At 38.0% G+C, this 15,740-nt stretch overlaps 2 pseudogenes; one reads left to right on the top strand and one right to left on the bottom strand.

The window, feature by feature from the left end:
- Positions 1-518: 518 nt before the first annotated feature.
- On the bottom strand, positions 519-4,046 carry LOC114007264 (peptidyl-prolyl cis-trans isomerase NIMA-interacting 4 pseudogene; annotated as a pseudogene).
- A 10,758-nt stretch (positions 4,047-14,804) lies between these two features.
- On the top strand, positions 14,805-15,401 carry LOC106734564 (60S ribosomal protein L17 pseudogene; annotated as a pseudogene).
- The last annotated feature ends 339 nt before the right edge of the window (positions 15,402-15,740 follow it).

Genomic DNA, 15,740 nt, shown 5'->3' with positions numbered 1-15,740 from the left:
ATGTGTCCAAGAATTTGTCCATCTCGTCTATGTTTTTGTTGTTGTTGTTGTTGTTGGCATATAGTTGCTCATGGTATTCTCTAATGTTTTGTATTTCTATTACATCTGTTGTAATATTGCCTATTTCATTGCAAATATGATTTATCTGGTTTCTTTTTCTCTTCTTAATTAGTCTAGCTAATGATGTGTTGATTTTGTTTATCTTTTCAAAGAACCAGCTTTCGATTTCATTTATTTTCTGTATAGTTCATTTATTTTGTATTTCATTTATTTCTGCTCACATATTTATTATTTCTTTTCTCCTGGCATTCTCTGGATTTTGTTGTTGTTGTTCCAGTTCCCTGAGGCATGATGTTAGGTTGTCCATTTGCCACCTTTCCATCTTTTTCTTATGCACACTAATTGCTATAAACTTCCTTCTTAATGACGTCTTTTGCTGCATTTCATAGTTATGGAAACTCATGTACTCATTATCATTGGTTTCAATGAATCTTTTTCTTTCAGTTTTTTATATAATTTTATTTTCTCCCTTCAACCATGATAATGTGATATCCACATTTTGTCTTACCTAGTGGGTGTGTAAACACAGGTTTATCCAACCCACTGACTGGCGAGGCAAATGCTGCTTCTTGAAATTGTCCCACCATGGATCCTCTGGTCATCCACCCCAAGTCACCCCCTTGCCTGGCTTTATCTTCACTATATTGTGTGGCCATTTCATTGAATCTCATTCCAGACTTTAACTTTTCCATGGCTTCCATAATATTGCTGTTTTTCACATAGAATGTGTCTGACCTTTACTGTATCGCCACCACCTTTGGGAACCTGTGACTTCTTGTCAGCAGTATCACTCCTACATGTTGCTCGCCCTTTACCCCCTTTTCCAGAACCACTTTTTCCTTTGGATGACATCTTCAACACTTGCCGATGAACAGTCAACCTGGTTTCAATGAATCTTTTGATTTCAGTCTTAATTTCTTCAGTAGTTGTGAAGTCATTCAGGAGTAGGTTGTTTAGTTTCCATATGCTTGCATATTTTTTATTTTTTTTCCTGAAATTAATATCATGTTTAATTCCATCATGGTCGAAGAAGATGCTGGATATGGTTTCTATGCCTTTGACTCTGTAAAGGCTTGTTTTGTGCCCTATCATGTGGTTGATCTTTGAAAAGGTTCCACGTAGGGGTGAGCAAAGTGTGTATTTCATGGTTTTGGGGTAGAAGGTTCTTTATATGTCTGTCAAGTCCATTTGATTTATAGTATCATTTAGATCCTGTATGTCTTTGCTTATTTTTTGTCTAAATTTACTGTCCAAAGGAGATAGCAGGTGTTGAGATCCCCAATGATTAGTGTATTGCAGTCTCTCGCCTTTTAGCTATGACAGTATTTCCTTCACATATTTGGGTGCTTCTGTGTTGGGTGCATAGATATTTTATAAGCATTTTATCTTCTTGGTGAACAAGTCCTTTTACCACTATATAATGCCCTTCTTTGTCCCTTCTTACAGTTTTTCTCTTAAAGTCTGTTTTGCCTGAAATTAATATCACAACTACAGCCTTTTTTTTGGTCTTCACTTGCTTGGAATACCTTTTTTTCAGCCCTTCGCTTTTAGTCTATGTTTGTCTTTATCCGTGAGGTGCATTTCCTGTAGGCAATAGACAGAGGGTTTCTGTTTTTAATCCACTCAGTCAGTCTGTTTCTCTTGATTGGAGAATGGGTTGATTTTTGTTCTCTTGTTTCTGTCTCTCTCTAGTTTTCCTGGTATAGCACTCCCTTTAGAACTTCTTGCAGAGCTAGTCTTAACATTTTGAGTATATCTTCCCATTCTTTCCTTGCTGTGAGGTCCAATGCTGGCCTGCTAGGATAACCTTTGCAAGTGATTTGAAGTTTCTCCTGTTCCATTTTTAGTATCTTGCCTTTATCTGTGATTTTTGTCATTCTGGCTATGAAGTACCATGGAAAATATCTTCTGGGGTGATTCTTTTTGGGGTTCTTTGTATTTCTTGGGTTTGGATATTTGCTTGCTTCTCTAGGTTTGACAATGGCGTATCTTTGTATATGTTCTGTGGGTTCATGAAAAGAATGTATATTCTGTTGTTGTTGGGGATAACCTGGAGATTTTCATATGGGAGAGGAAAAGGAGTTGCACTGTGCATTGCTTTGCATGGTTCAGAAAACTATGAAGTCTCAAAATACCCCTTGGAGGGGTTAGGCAGCAGGAAGAAGTCCCAAGCAGTCTCTTGTCTCAGTTTCCCTCACCAGCTGCCACTTCTCCCCAGTAGGCAGCAGCACAGGCTCCAGTTTTGGTTAGTCAGTTAGTTAGTTAATTAGTTAATTTATTTAATGTACTGTCTGGTTTTGGTATCAGGTTAGTTGTTACTTCATGAAACATATTGGGAAGTGTTTCCCTTTTTGTTTTTTGGAAAAAATTGTGTGGAATTGGTTACTTCTTTTTTTAAACATTTGGTAGAAGTCTCAGGAGAAACCATTTAAGCCTGAAGATTGCATTTTGGAGAGTTTTTGTTTTGTTTTTGCTTTTTTGATTATGAATTTAACTTCCTTAAAAGTTATAGGGTCATGAAAATCTCTCCAAAAAAAAAATAAAATAAAAAAGTTATAAGGTCATTCAGATGATCTGTTTTACATTGGGTTAGTTGTGTTATTTGTGTTTTTACACAAAGTGAATCAGTTCCTCAAAGCTGTCAAATTTATGCATACAGTTCACAATGTTCCCTTGTTACCCTTTGATCCTTGTCTCATTCCTGACACAGTTTCTATTCATTGGAAGTTTCTCTATTTCATCACCTTTCTAAAGAACCAGCTCTTCATCTCCTTGATTTTCTATTCCGTTTTTCTGCTTTTGATTCCATTGATTTTTTAAAAGTTTACTTTTATTATTTCCTTTCTTCTTTTTTTTAATTTTTAAGATTCTTGTTTTTTTAAGATTCTTGAGGTAAGAGCACGGATTATTGATCTGAGACTTTTCCTCTTTTCTACGCACTGGGTGCTATGTTATGCATTTTCTTTTCATATTTAGCTGCGTCCCAGAAATTTTGATACGCTGTATTTTTGTTTTCATTTAGCCTAATGTATTTTAAAATTTCTCTTGAGACTTAAAAACAATAATCTTGACTCATGGATCTTTTTCTAAAAGAATATTGGTTATTTTCCAAACATTTGGAGAGTTTCCCGTTATCATCTGTTATTAATTTATTGATTCCATTTTGGCCAAATAACCTAGTAGATGATTTTAGTTCTTTTAAATTTGCTCAAATTTGTTTTATGGCATGGACAGGGCCTATCTTGGTGTATGTTTTGTGGGCTCATGTGAAGAATGTACATTCTGTTGTTGAGTGGAATATTCCGCAGATTTCAATTAGAATGTATTGATTGATAGTGTTGTTTAGTTATTTTAGATTCTTGCCAATTTCTCTCTAGATATTCTGTTTAGAGAGAGGTGTTAATCTCCAACTGTGTTTATGAAAGCATATTTCTCTTTCTAATTACATCAGTTTTGCTTCACATATTTGGGGCTCTATTATTATTTGCTACCTACATATTTAAAATTTCTATGAATAATTTTAAAATATTTTGTCAATCTCTGTCTTTTAATTAGTATCGACAGGTTAGAATTTACATAGAATTTTATTTTTTTTGTGCGTATGTTTTCTAGTTTTAATTTCTCTGTTTTTTTTTTAATATTATACTTTTTTATTGAACAAAAGGTATAAAAAAGAAAAAAATGAAATAATAGTTTGTAACCTAAACTTTACCACCTTACAATATCCATTTCTTCAGGACTAGGTAAGCCACCCCCCAATAAAATATATAAACAGATTATATATGAGGCTGATTTCTGTGTGTGGTTGAGAGTTTAGATTTCCTGTGTAATTTTAACCAGTATACATTGTGCAATTGCGGAATTAAATATTATTTGTAGAGAAACTACAGTTTTATTTTTTAATATTGTCTACAGTATAATCTACTTTAAGATTTTCTTTGGTTGTTTAATTCTCCTTACACAAGGTCCTGTATCACTTACTCCATGATGGGGCAGAGTGGGATTGCTAACAGTGATATGTTTTTTGTTTTTAAAAGATTTTTGCTATAGGGTATATGTACTTGTCAGCGAGATGGAGAGAGAAAGTGAGAAATCCTCCCTAGGAGGGCTGGCTACAATGCAATCCCCTCTCCTCCAGTCTCCTGTCAGGGATTTTCAGCATGCATGCGTATATGCATGGTGTGATTTTCAAGCCTCTGGATCCAGGACTCAAACTGTGGTTATCTGGGAACCAGCAGTTAGAGTAATGGCTATGTCGCTGGACTCCCACATAGTCGACCGCAGTTCGCGTCCCGGACCCGGTGGCTTAAAACTCACGCCGGGTGCGTGAGCGTGCGTGCCCAAGATCCCAAGAGGAGAATGGAGGAGAAGGGATTGCAGCATGGCCATCCCCCCTGAGGGGTGATTTCTCGCTTTCTGTCTCTCTGTCTCTCTCTGTCTGTCTGGTGAGCGCACGCGCCCTGTAGCAAAAATCTCTCAAAAAAAAAAAAAAAAACACAAAAAACTGTGGTTATCCATGAGTCTAGTGCCTCAATCACTATGCCACCTGCTGGAACCAACAGTGATATGTTTTAAGCACACCAAAAGATTGGGTTTCTATATTTCATGAATAAAAGAACCAGTGTGAACATGGGGCACACGTGTGTGCATGTGTGTGTGTATGTATGTGTGACACAGAGAAAGATTTTAAAAAAGAGTACAAAAATATGCACCCCAGAATAAAAACTTGTAAGTGGTGAAAATATCCTTTTTCTATAAACATCTGTAAAACTGCAAAATCAAAAATGAAAGAAACAAAGGGGAAATGAGCTATGATCTAAGTTTCCAGTTTTCAGTACTGTTGTTTTAGAACTCCGCAGTTAGTTTCTTAGCAAACTGCCATCCAACTTTAGTAGATAACCTTTGGTGACCAATACGTTTTTCTCTCTTCCTCAGTCTCTGGCCCCCTTCTAAAAAGTGTTATTTAGAAACTGCTTATTGGGAACCAGCAGTTAGGATAATGGCTATGTCGCTGGACTCCCACGTAGTCAGCTGCGGTTCGTGTCCCGGACCCGGTGGCTTAAAACTCATGCCAGGCGCATGTGCGTGCGTGCCCAAGATCCCGAGAGGAGAATGGAGGAGAAGGGATTACGGCGTGGTCATCCCCCCTGGGGGGTGATTTCTCGCTTTCTGTCTCTCTGTCTCTGTCTGGCGAGTGCATGCACCCTATAGCGAAAATCTCTCTCAAAAAAAAAAAAAAAAAGAAAAAAAGAAACTGCTTATTATACAGACAGGGTCTTGGGAACATATATGTAAGATCTGTGTGCAGAACAGATACTTACAAAGGTGTCCAGTAACTTACTCTGGCAGATGAGAATCAAATTCAGAGAACAGCTTGATTTGGGGTTTCCAAAATGCTGATGTTAATTAAAAGCAACCTTTAATAATGAAAGATCAATGAATAAAATTTGCTTTTGAAAGTTTGAAGTTAGCAAGCAGCAAATAAGAAAATAAAAAAAAATTAACTTCAATTACTTATCCTTCGTCATATTTTCATTTAAATTTTGTTCTCTATAGGTTGTATGCTTTTTAAAATCTTTCTCTGTCTCTCCCTGTCTTAAGTTTAATCATATACAATATTTAGGAAAAAAATACAAGGAAACATTTTTTATAAACATTTGATGACAATAAAATTCTTTAAAATTTTAGTGGGGACACAAGTTTTTTTATTAATTAATTTATTTTACATACTTTCACTGAACATCACAAAAGCATATCAAAAGCAATTTTCCAGCCAGAATACACTGTGAAGTGGCTTAATCATACATGTTATTGTCAACAAATAATTTTCCAGTTCTTGTTTCATGTGTGTGTGTGTGTATATTCCCACCCTGTCTCTGGTATCTGCAGTTGCTTTCCATTTCTTTCTTTCTTTTTTTTTTTTTTTTTCCCTATGGGGCGTGTACGCTTGCCAGAAAGACAGAGACAGAGAGACAGAAACCAAGAAATCACTCCCCATGGGTGATGGCCATGCCGCCATCCCTTCTCCATTCTCCTCTCGGGATCTTGGGTACTCACACACACACACCCAGCATGAGTTTAAGCCATGGGTTTGGGACTCAAACCGTGGTCAACTACATGGGAGTCCAGTGCCATAGCCATTACACTAACCGCTGGTCCCAACTTTCCATTTCTTTTTCTTTCCCACATTGTATTGATTCACAAAATAGCTTAATTCGTCTAAATACTTTCAATAGTAAGTTCAGCTGATACATATGCATCTGTAAACAAAAGTTGACTTTAGGCATGAAACTCTGTGGGTAGAATGAATATAGTATAAAATAGCACATAGCTGAGGCTATATAACTTACTATGGTTACTAAATAGGTATTTTTTAAATAAATTTTTTAATTTCAAGAAAGGCAGTTTTAGCTTTAATAAATTAAAATAAAAAAATGTTAAGAGAACTTTGCTTAATTCTTAAAGCTGGGAAACAAGTTACGATTCTGTTTGAATAGTAAGTACATGGACCTGTCCACAACTCGAGAGAAGACAAAACTCCTTAACACTGGAAAACAAAGCATAGAAGATCAGTAATGTTTTAGTCAAAAGTCACAAAATTCTATTTCACCAGTTCACACTCATGTACTTTATCTTCTGTTGTGGTCTGGTCATTCTGTTTAAATTCTGGAAGATAACATTCAACTCTGGACTTGTCCCTACCATTAAGCTGGTTGTGTTCTTAGCTGTTTTAGAACTCTTATTTCTGTGTGTCTGACTTTAGTTTTCCTGGGATAGCACTCCCTTCAGAACTTCTTGGAGAGCTGGTCTGGTGTTGGTAAATTCTTTCAAGTTTTGTTTATCTGAGAATGTTCTTGTCTTCTCTTCCCATATGATGGATAATCTTGCCATATATAGTATTCTTCATTGAAATTGTTTTTCACTCAACACTTTGAATATATTTTCCCATTCTTTCCTTGCTCCCAATGTTTCCAATGAGAGGTCTTCTGTTAGCCTGATGGGATATCCTTTGTAGGTAACTTGACATTTCACTCTTGCCAGTCTGAGTATCTTGCCTTTGTCTGTGGTTTTGGTCATTCTGGCTATAATGTGTCTTGGAGAAGATTTTTGTGGGTTGACCCTATTTGAGGGTCCTTTGTATTTCTTGGGTCTGGATCTTTGAATGCCTCTCTAGGTTTGGGAAGTTTTCTTCCAGGATTTTATGGAATAGATTGTCAATGATCTTATTAGTCTCTTCACCTTTTGGGATACTGATTACCCAGATGTCTGGATGTTTAATGATATCTAGTATTTCTCATATGTTATTCTCATTTTTGTGGGGCTATTTTCTCAGTCTTTGTGGTGAATTTTACTAGTCCAGCAATTCTATCTTCTACATCTGGGATTCGATTTTCTGTATGTTCTAGTCTGCTTTTAATACTTCCAAAGGAGGTTTTGACTTCCTGTATTATAGCCTTCGTCTCCAACAGTTCCATTGGATTCTTTTTATGGTGTATATTTCCTTTTTCAGCTCTTGCAAGAACTTCCTCACCTCCTGGAATGCCGGCTTTTTTCTTCTGGTGTTCATTGTTTCTCCTCTCTTCCATCTCTGTTAGTTTTGTTGCAATGAATACTCTATAATTTCTTTATCAGACATTTATATGAATTCCATTATATTGTCTGTGTATGCCTTGGGTTTTGGTATTATCTTGATTTCACATATTTCTTGTGCCCTTGTGGTGATTTCTAGTCATCTGATGGGTTATTCATTTCTAATTTCTAGAAGATCAATGTGAGTGATCAGAGGTGCAAAGGAAGATGTGGTCTACAGTTTCTTTGGCGTTGCATTTTTCTCCCTTTGTGTTGCAGATTCAGTGAGAGTTGAGGGATATGAGGAGCCAAATAGTATTCAGATTTTGACACTTTTCACTTATACTTGTCTAGACACTCAGTGGGTTGAGGCTAAAGCAGCAAAGTGATGAGGTAAAAGAAAAAGTATAAGAAAACAGAAAGGGAGAAAGAAGAAAGAGAAAAAATGGAAAAAGCAAACAAACAAACTAAAAAAATATTTATTTGTTAATTTAAAAAATCAAAAAATGAAAGCACGACACTGAAATCACTAGATGTCAGCTCTCATGGTAGACTCCGTCTTCTTCTGGCCTGCCCTTTCTGCTAGATGGGAGGGAGAAAGGGAAAAATATTATTACCAAGATAAAGGAGGATTTCAGAGCCAAGAAAAAAATCTTTACCTTAAAATTTTTTTTAAAAAGAAAAATTAAAAAATGTAAAGACAGAGAGAGACAGAGAGGAGGATACAGGGGCTCTACCAGGGCAAATTCTCAGCAGAACATCTTCATTGCCTTATCTCTGAAATCCCTAGATCTCAACTCTCATAGTGGACTCAGTCTTCTTCTGGCCTGCCTTTTCTGTTTTTTTTTTTTTTTTCTTTTAAAGAATTATTTTATTTAACTTTATTTTATTTGTTTGTTTGTTTGTTTTAATTTGACCAGACAGACAGAGTGAGAAAGAGAGAGGGAAAGTGAGAAAGCAAGCAGCCAGGTCCAGGACACGAACTGCAATCGGCCATGTGGGAGTACACCACGCCACCAGCCAGCCCCCAGGACACAAGTTATATACAATTCTTTACATGGTTGCAGCTGTTTTAAAATTGGGGGCCTATTTTAAATAAGAACCTAACTTAAAACTGAATGTCACTAGTAGGTTTTAAATAGAAATCTTTACTTAATGCTGCTTGTAATCCTAAAATCTTTATATGAAGGCATATAAAATATTAAAATATAGATCTCTTAAGCAATATTTTATTTTGTTCTTGAAAGATTCTAGAAAATATTTCCTCTTTGTCCACATATTGCTTGTAATAGAGCTTGTCTTCTAATCTGGACTATCAGATTAAGTAATGGCTTTGTTGTCTGGTGTTTTAACATTCATCAAATATATTTCTCATTTTTCTCTCCAATAACTAATAGTCTTCACGGAGGACAAGAATTACATATCCTCTTTTCTATCTGTGGTTTTATTTTCTCTGTTTTCAACAGGCCAGTTTCCCTTGTTTCTTCAGGTGCTCTTCTATTAGGATCATTGGATATCTGCTCATAATTGACCTGTTGGAGTTCTGATTTCCATTGTTGATTTATTGTATCTTCTGGTGTAGAGTCTTTTTCTGGAATGTTTGTCATTGTATAAAAGGACTGATAAACTTTTGATTTTGATTTTAATTTTGATTTTGATGCCTAGGAGTCTTGGTTCTTCAAATGTTCCTGGTTTGATTCTGTGGTGTGCTTGCTAAATTCCTTTAGCAGTTCTCGCCCCCAGGAGCTGCCCAGGTGCCCAGTGATCATCACGTAAGCCATACACTACTTGGGTGGATGGGATGTGCTGGTGATGAAGCCACCAGGGCTCCATCTCCCCATGGGCAACCAGCTCAGGACAGCCAGAGGCTAACTCTCTGTTTTGTTTTACTTGCCTTCTTGCAAGTTATTTGAACATTTAAAAAATTCCATTTTATTGGGACCAGCAGATGGCACAATGGCTACATTGCTTGACTACTACATGGCTGACGTGGTTTGAGTCCTGGATCTGGCAGCTTGAAACTCACGGCAGGCATGTGTGCATGCATGCCCAAGATCCCGAGAAGAGAATTGAAGAGGGGATTGTGGCATGGTCATCCCCCCTGGAGGGTAACTTCTCGCTTTCTGTCTCTGTCTCTCTGGTGAGTGCACATACCCTATAGCTAAGATCTGCCTTGGAAAAATGCATTTTATTTTACTGATATTGCTTTGTTTTGTTTTTTTTTTTAGGTTTTTGCTATGTGGTGCTTGTGGGAGAGGGACAGAGAGAGGGAAAGTGAGAAATCACCCCCAGGGGGATGGCCATGCCATAATCTCCTTTCCTACATTCTCCTTTCCACACTCTGGGTGCACACACACACCTGGTGTGGTTCCCAAGCCACCTGTTTCCTGAACTCAAACTATTGTCATGTGGGAATCCAGTGGCCTAACCACTACACCACCTGCTGACCCCCAGTGATATTGCTTTTGAATGTGTCTCTGTGTAGCTTCTTTGGTGCTTGTTCTAGATATCATATTGTAGATACACAACTAGTAGCCTTGCGCATGTATTACCAGTTCAAATGAAGCACAGAAATCTCACCTCCTTTATGCCCTTTCACTTTCCCCAACTTAGAATTGCATTGTTTCCTCTATATTTATTTAGAGCTCAATCAGATGATGTTATTATATTTGTTTCAAACATAGTTTAGAAAATTCAAGAGAAGGAAAGTCTTTGATATTTGCCCATAATTTAGCTTACCATGTTCTTTCTCCATCTTTGACTATATTAGTTTCTTATTGCAACTATAATAGATTACCCCAAATCCGGTATTATCAGACAACATAGCTTTTTATTATTTTATAGTTCTGGAGGTCTGAAGTCTAAAGTAGATGGTCAGGGCCACATTTCTTTTGAAGGGTCTTCCTTTTCTGCTTGCTCTGATGAGAATCTGGCCCCTGCCTTTTCCACCCTGTAGAGCCCACCTGCCTTCCTTGGTTTATGAGCTCTTCCTCCATCTTCAAAGCCACCAGGGTAGCACCTTCAAGTCCCCCCCCACACCCTGCCACATTTCCACTGTCACATTTCCTTCTTTGGTTCTTTCTCTTCTGCCTCCATCCACTAAGGACCCTTGTGATTACACCAGGTTCACCTAGATAATTCAGGATAATCCCCCCATCTTGAAATCCTTAACTTACTCATACCTACAAAGTCTTTTTTGCCATATAAGGTGACATATTCGTATGTTCCTGGGACCAGGATGTAGACATCTGTGGAAGATCATTAATCCTTTTACCGCATTGATATTCCATGTTTTCTTCTTTTTAAATATCCTTTCGGTTTAGAGAACTTCCTTTAGCTAAGAAAGGTAAGTTACTGGTGACAAATCATTTTAGGGTATAGTGCTGTTGACAAATTTGCTTAGTTTTTATTTATCTGAGAATGTCTTAGTTTCCTTTTTATTCTTCAGAATATTATCATTGGCTATAGGATTCTGAGCTGATAGTTTTTTTTTTTTCTTTCAGGCCTTGGAAAATGTTCCATTTCCTTTTGACCTGATTTCTGATAAAAAAAAAAAAAAACAACCAAACAAACAAACAAAAAACAAAATCCTTCTGGGTTTTAAAATGACCTTTCCCCTATAGAGGTATAGTCTCCTTAGTGATATGTTGTGTGTTCCAGGCACATTTTGTACCTTTCTGTCCAAACATGGAATCAGCCATTTCTTCACAAAGCCCTGTTTTTTATTTTTGTAAAATGAGAAATGCTGGGGCAGCAGGTGGTGTGGTGGTTGAGGTGCTGGACTCCCATATGACTGATTGTGGTTCAAATCCTGGACCTGGTGGCTTGAAAATCACTCTGGGGGTGGGTGTGTGTGTGCCCAAAATAACAGAAGGAGAAGAGGAGAAGGAATTGTGGTGTGGCCATCCACACCACCGGGAAATTTCTTGCTTTCCCTCCCACTGTTTCTCCCACTCCTCTCCAGTGAGCGCACACACACACTACAACAAAAACCTTAAAAGAGAGAGAAGTACTATTATACAACCATAATCTGGGTGATAGGGAATGCTCCCTGATACTGGGTCTAAAATATAACCAGCGTTTCCAACAGACATATGACTATTATCTTGAAAATTGCTCATCACCATGCAGGTGGAAGGGGATTCTGGAGGGCCTCACATTGACAACTAAGTGGAGTCATAGAGTGACACATGTTACTTCTATTCAGAATTCATTTGCCCAGACTAGTCATAGGGCTTTATCCAACCCTAGAGGTCCAAGAAGTGCATTGCCATGGGTCTGGGAAGCAAAGAGGGAAAATGTTTTAATAGCATCACAATGTGAGAATCTCATATGCTGCTGGGTCTGGTCAATTAGACATCAAATTTGTGTTTAGAAAACTTGTTGAATCAGAATTGGAAGTGATGGAGACAAACACAGGTTTTGAAGTTAAACCTGAGATTAAATCCTGACTCTTCCACTGGCAGGTGGCATGGTGGTTAAGGACACTGGACTCCCACATGGCCAACTGTGGTTTGAGTCCTAGACCTGGCTTTCTCACCACCCCTCACCTCACTCTGTCCTTTTCTGGTCAAAATAAATAAATAAATGTATAAAGATAAATGAAATAATTCATAAATTAATAAAAACCCCTGACTCATATTGTCTAGGTGCATAACATTGGACAAGTATTCTATAGTCTCTTTCTCCATCCTAGATGGGAATGATTGCATTTATTTTGTGGGATTATTTTAAGGATGAATGGAAAATGCATATAAAACTTCTAGCATGTTACTTAGAACATAGTAACTGTCGACATTTAGTAACTCAGCATAATATTTATTCTTACCCAAAATTTCTACCTGTATTTAAAACTTAAATATTGAAATTAAAAAAAATAATCAAAATAAAAGTTGTCAGAATCAAAGTGGAATTCCTGGGGCCAGCAGGTGGTGTGGTAGTTAAGACGCTGAACTCCCACATGAGCAGCTGCTGTTCGAGTCCCAGATCTGCAGACTTGAGAATCACTCTGAGCATGCGTGCATGCATGCCCCAAAACCCAGAAGGAGAATGACTATCCCCTCTGGGGGGGGTTATTTCTCACTTCCCCTCTCACTGTCTCTCTGTCTCTCCCCTGCTACTGCATGTGCCCTATGGCAGAAACCTAAAACAAAACAAAACAAAAAGGAATTCCTTATAACAAAGCCTAAATAAATGAATAAAATGGTGCAGAAGACCATGAAGGGGGGTGATTCTCATGAACAGGTGCATGATAACAAGAACTGTCATCCATAGGTCACAGCAACCTTACAGCAAAAATCCCTCTGCAGTGACATCTGCTCAGAAACTGCCTGTCCAACCTGACTAACACCATCCTCGTAGTAGCCTGGTAGCCAAAGATAACTGTCCCCAAGTGATGCATGTAAGCCCTCCTCATTTTTATTCTTCAACTCTTGTCTTTCCTTACCCCCTCGAAGATGCCTGTGGGTTACAGTGGAAAGCATGTTCTGCATTGTAATGTAGAATAAATAACATCTTTCCTTCAGACCCTTTCTCTCTTCCTGTTATTTAGAATTCAACAATAGTTTAAAAGTTAAAGCATGTCATTCAAAAAAAATAGCAGAACTGTCACCAACCCTTTTATCTCAATTTTTTTTACTTCCAAGAATAATTACTTTATTTTTAGTTGCTTAATTTAATTACCTATTTCTAAATGATATGCTTATGTCACCTAAAATTTTAAAAAATTTCAAGAATGTCATCTATCACAATTCTATCAGGGGAAATAAAGATTAAACTTTTATCCCTCCACCTCAATCCATAAGTTACAACTTTGGGCTAAACCTATAGTCATTTTTTTTTCATGATGATACATGTTTTATGCTGAGTCATGTAATATGTTGTGATTGCATGTCCTCTTTTTATTCTCCCCTCCCTCATTTGCTTAGTTTATCTTTTGTCTTATTCTTTTTTGCTCATCCTCAAAGTCTTTGCCAGAGTTAAGCAACACCTCAATGTGGCCAAACTGATTTTCTTGTTTTCTTGTTCTTGCTCTGTCTCTTACTCTGGAATCTTACACCTTTGTTTATGTCTCTTCTGTCTCTAATTTAATCTCATAGAGTCCTTATCCTCCTTCCTAGCTAGACTAGGTGCTCCCTAGGCAATTCAGCAGCTGCCATCATCCTGGGACCTCCTTTCATGATCATCTTGAGGATTTATAGCCTACCCTTCTCATGGTAGGATCCAAAGGCAGAGGTTCCATGCGATCCCCTTCCTTGATTTACTCCATTTCTGTAACAGGTTCTACCTTCTAGAAGTTTCCTGAGAAAGGTGAATGGGAGTTGGTGTAATGACTGTGTCACCGGACTCCCACATAGTCAACCACGGTTCGAATCCCAGACCTGGTGGCTTAAACTCACCCTGGGTGTGTGTGCGTGCGTGCCCAAGATCCCGAAAGGAGAAAGGAGGAAAAGGGATTGTGGCATGGTCATCCCCCTGGGGGGTGATTTCTCGCTTTCTGTCTCTCTCTGTCTTTCTAGCGAGTGTACTTGCCCTACAGCAAAAGCTTCTCAAAAAAAAAAAAAAAAAAAAAAAGGGAAATGAATTTGAGACTTGAGACTTTACTAGTCTGAAGGTATTTTGATTTTTCATTCATGTTTGCTTTATAATTTAGCTGGTGCTATGGTTTGACTGTGTCCCTCTAACATCAATGTGTTAAGATTTGGTTCCTACTGCAATGGGCTTATGAGGGTAAAAACTGCTCTTCCTCTTCTTGTTAGTGGCCTGAGATGATCTTTGAAAATGGTTTGCTATTCGCTTGACCGAGAGAACCCCACAAAGTCATGCAAGTCAAGAGGTTCAAATCTTCGTGTTTACTTTAAGAACACTCATGAAACTGCCCAGGCCATCAAGGGTATGCATATTCGAAAAGCCACCAAGTATCTGAAGGATGTCACTTTACAGAAGCAGTGTGTGCCCGCACAAACCCAAAAAAAAAAAAAAAAAAAAAAACACAAAAAAAAAAAAAAAAAAAAAAAAAGGGAAATGAATTTGAGACTTGAGACTTTACTAGTCTGAAGGTATTTTGATTTTTCATTCATGTTTGCTTTATAATTTAGCTGGTGCTATGGTTTGACTGTGTCCCTCTAACATCAATGTGTTAAGATTTGGTTCCTACTGCAATGGGCTTATGAGGGTAAAAACTGCTCTTCCTCTTCTTGTTAGTGGCCTGAGATGATCTTTGAAAATGGTTTGCTATTCGCTTGACCGAGAGAACCCCACAAAGTCATGCAAGTCAAGAGGTTCAAATCTTCGTGTTTACTTTAAGAACACTCATGAAACTGCCCAGGCCATCAAGGGTATGCATATTCGAAAAGCCACCAAGTATCTGAAGGATGTCACTTTACAGAAGCAGTGTGTGCCATTCTGTAATTACAATGGTGGAGTTGGTAGATGTGCCCAGGCTTAACAGTGGGGCTGGACACAAGGTCGGTGGTCCAAAAAGAGTGCTGAATTTTTGCTACACATGCTTAAAAATGCAGAGAGTAATGCTGAACTTAAGGGGTTAGATGTGGATTCTCTGGTTATTGAGCATGTTCAGGTGAACAAAGATGTGCCATCGTACGTACAGAGCTCATGGACGGGTTAACCCATACATGAGCTCCCTCTGCCACATCGAGATGATCCTCACTGAAAAGGAGCAAATTGTTCCTAAACCAGAAGAGGAAGTGGCACAGAATAAAAAGATATCCCAGAAGAAACTGAAGAAACAAAAACTTATGGCATGGGAATAAAGTCAGCATAAAATAAATGTAGATGAAAGTTTAAAAAAAAAAAGAGGGTAAAAAATAGAATTATGGTGTTGAAATATGGTGTTGAAAGGTGGCGTTTTTGAGAGGTGATGGGTATTGGATAATGTCATCAGGATGGGGCCCTCAAAACTGACTCTAGGTGTCATTATAAAGAGATGACCATGGACAAAGACATGTACACTCTCGCTCTGACTCACCATGTGATGCCCTGCTCTACCTTGGAACTCTGTAGAGAATCCCCATGAGAGACAGAAATCAAGAAATCACCCCCCAGAGGGGATGGCGACACCGCAATCCCTTCTCCTCCATTCTCCTCTCAGG

This window comes from Tupaia chinensis, unplaced genomic scaffold (assembly GCF_000334495.1).
Source record: "Tupaia chinensis unplaced genomic scaffold, TupChi_1.0 Scaffold000146_1, whole genome shotgun sequence".
NCBI classification, from domain to species: Eukaryota; Metazoa; Chordata; class Mammalia; order Scandentia; family Tupaiidae; genus Tupaia; species Tupaia belangeri.
Note: the sequence above shows the minus strand (reverse complement) of the source record. Positions and strands in the feature narration are given on the sequence as shown.